The sequence below is a fragment of the Chinchilla lanigera genome, unplaced genomic scaffold (assembly GCF_000276665.1).
Source record: "Chinchilla lanigera isolate Chin_1 unplaced genomic scaffold, ChiLan1.0 scaffold00004, whole genome shotgun sequence".
In the NCBI taxonomy this organism is placed as follows: Eukaryota; Metazoa; Chordata; class Mammalia; order Rodentia; family Chinchillidae; genus Chinchilla; species Chinchilla lanigera.
This window is the reverse complement of record NW_004955405.1, coordinates 27,421,495-27,424,992: the sequence shown is the minus strand read 5'-3', so window position 1 is coordinate 27,424,992 and position 3,498 is coordinate 27,421,495. Positions and strand designations below refer to the sequence as shown.

The window sequence follows — 3,498 nt, the reverse complement described above, 5'->3', positions numbered from 1 at the left end:
AAAAAAAAAAAAAAAAAAACCATGCCAAGGAGCTCAGCCTCACAATTCCCTCTAATCTCTAATAACGTCCATTGGGCACTCATAGTTGAACTGAATTCTATAATAAACATATACGAATACAATCATCTTCATGTTTCTTTGAAGTTGTGTCTTGCCTTACAGGTCTAAGTGTTATGCTCACTATGGGCCTCTCCTTACCTCGAAAGGTCTATGAATCCGTATATACCTTTTCACTGTTTGTACCACTTTCTGAAGCACTTGTAGTAGTTCTCTTTTACATCCTTACAAGGTATGACCAAAAATAGAGCGAACGCTGCTACCAAGTCCCAGTTAATGGAAAGATAGTCTCACAAAAACAGTAGGGTGTGTTTCATCCACATTATTCACCAGATCTGGCTCCACATACCTTTTGGTTCTTTGGCAAAGTCAAAATCACCATAAAAGATAAATGTTTTGAATCAACTCAGGGCACTGAGGTAACTAGAACAATGCAACCAAAGACTCTCACAAAAGAAAGTTCTAGAACTGCTTTAGAAAGGGGCGAGAATGATGGGATAAATGTTTCCTAGTGAGTGCTTTGAGGAGGAATAGTTACAATGTGATTTTTACTTAAATTTTAGTACCGTATTTTTCAATCACACCTTGTAAACACAAATATATCTGAAGACATGTATCAATGTACCATAGAACAAGTTTACATTTTTAATATCAACAAGGGAGCATTAAAATGCTCATTATGACTTGTAAATCTCTTCCTTAACCTACCAACAAGGATTTATTCAATCCTAGTTTGAAAAATACCATTTTTCAGAGTTTTAATGACCAAGTAGGAAAAAAGTAGCTGAAATGAGTCCTGATTTTGTTCGCTATAGACTTTCATATCCAAATATAAACATACACACATACACACACACACACACACACACACACACACACACACATACACATCTATATATATTTGTGATGGATTTACAACTGGTGGTCAACTTATAACCCCCAGCTAAACTGAACTAGCATGGTGCCCAACTGAGGGTTGCTGCCTCCAGCATAAGAGGCAGAACTGGAGAACAAGAAGAGAGGCTGTTAGGGAGGCTGTTGGGAAGCTGTTGAGAGCTGTTGGTTTTCCTGGAGGAGCTTGTTACACTGGCTTTCCTGATGAACGTGGCTGTCGTCGCCAGAGAAGGAGCTCGGGACTTCACTTTTGTTGCGGTACTTTTCGGGGAAGCTCCGGTGCTTACCTTGAGCTTGCTTCCTGGCTCCGGTTCAAATTCCTCAGCCTGCTAGCACAGATCCTTCATCCAGCTGGCACAGACTTTCTAGCTTCCACCACTGACCGCTGGGCCTTCCCAGCCCAGATGCGTGAAACAGGCCTGCATGAGACGGGCTCTAGGCCTCCAGGTGGATTCATGAGAGGCATTATCATGGGCTCTACATCTTCAGCTGGACTCATGCAGGACATTATTTCAGGATCCAGGCCCTTGGCTGGATTCTTTGGGCTTTAATGTGTGGTTTCCTGCCCTCTCTTTTTCTATATGACTCTTGAGTGACTATTATAAATAATCTTGTAAAACATGTGTCCTGTATTATATTGTTCCCCTTGTAAAGCCCCAAATTATGACAGTATTCTATGCATATATATATATATTTCTATTAATGGGAGAATATATTTCAAGAAAGACTATTACAAGCCTGTGATTAAAATAAATGAATAAAAACAGAAATATCAGTCAGCTCAGTTGTTTTTGAATATTTACCCTAAAGTTACTATTTCCATAAATTTTAGTTGACTAGTCAATTGCTCCTCTCCCCAAACTCTAAATTTGTGCAATGAGAACACAAAAGTAGGGCATTTGGAATGCCATACAACTCCTCCTTTGTTTCTTATATAATTGAACAAGAATTTAACCATAGCTCAAATTAGCTTAAGCAAAAGCTAGACAAATATCTGACCAATAATTTGCTACATAGAATATAGTTATATGCAGTGTACTTCAGACACAAAAATTAACATTTTCACAATTTGGGAACTATAGCAAATCTGAGCAGAATCGTTTATTTTCAGATAAATGTAATCCTTTGCATAGTATAAAATTAAAGAAAAATATGCAGAATAAAGAGTGTTTGCAAAAATTGTGAGAACATTCTAAAAGCTCAAAAATGTTTTGCAGCTGGTGATGGACATTTAAATGATTTTTTTTCTCATGTTTTCTGCAATCAAATTCATTTTGATTAGTTGATTCTGGAATAAATGCGATTTACTCAAAACTTTCCTGATGTTTTAATTATTTGGCACTTAGCTAAAATGGGCTTATGACCTCTGGTATGTATAGCACAGACTTTATAATTTTCTGTAGTTTTTACTGTAATTGTAATGCACTACAAATATAAATTGTAAAGAGGTGACTTGGGCAAAAAGAGAAGCGATAAAGGGAAAGAAGCATGACTCATGGTAGAATATAATTGCAAAATCTGCATTTACCCCCTAAATTAAAATTCATTCTAGGAACAAAGCATTAGCAATTACCACCAATCTCTATGAGAATTTCCTTTTGCTCATAAAGTATATTTGCATATTGTAATAGACTTCATTAGCCAAACTTACAATTTTTTTCCTTTGTAGCCTGCGCTGAAATCTATAAGAAATATTGCACAGGAACTGTGACAAATGACCAAAGATGAGGACAAGGAGTCTGGGAGTCTGTGCTACAGACATAAATCAAACCAGATATTTCCCTCTTTCTTACCAAGAAAAATACAACCTGTGTTGTGTCTGGGAGAGAATGTAAAGATGACTTAAATTTCACTCTGGTCAGCCAATAAATAAACCTTTTAGATCAACTATTGAAAATTGTATATGTATTACATTTTACATATATTAAATTAGTTACATTTATTGTACATTTAAATGTGTACTTATTGTTTCAATATAGTCACATATATATTAAACTTCCATACTATATTTCAAAATATAACTCCTTAAATCCAATGTTTACCTTTCTGACATGTGGTGGTCCAAAGATGCGCAGAGTTGGGAAAGCAGTTCAGTTCCAGAAGGTTGCTCAGCAGATAGTCTCAATCTGTGGCTCGACCATCAGCATGGACATTGTCTAGCAGCAAGACAGAAGCTAACCACCTTCATATTCCCAGCCCACAACATAGAAGAGGAGAATAGACAGTGCAGGAAAAGAGCTTCATCTTTAAGCAGATGAATTGGAAGTTGCAGGCATCCTTTCTACCTGGGCATGCTATATGCAGTAATAGTATTAGTAATAATCTAATCTAGCTACAAAATAGACCAGACCACATGTCTATTACAACCTAAAGGGTATATATATATATATAGTGCCACATATATTTCTAAGTGTGTATATATATCCCAAAATGAAGCCTTCAAATGCAATGAAGCCTTCAAATACCTAGACAAGCCAATTCAGTTTTGAATAAACTCAAAAGCCAAAACAGTTATGCTTAATAAGTGCACCTTAAAGAGCTAGGCCT

At 36.5% G+C, this 3,498-nt stretch overlaps 1 long non-coding RNA gene across 3 annotated transcripts in view; it reads right to left on the bottom strand.

Moving 5' to 3' along the window:
- LOC102016882 overlaps window positions 1-480 on the bottom strand; it is a 19,983-nt gene extending 19,503 nt beyond the window's left edge. For all 3 annotated transcript variants that reach the window (XR_259398.2, XR_001236109.1, XR_001236110.1), the window contains exon 1: window positions 199-480. This is a non-coding gene — a long non-coding RNA (uncharacterized LOC102016882). The remainder of the gene's footprint in view (window positions 1-198) is intronic.
- Window positions 481-3,498: the final 3,018 nt, after the last annotated feature.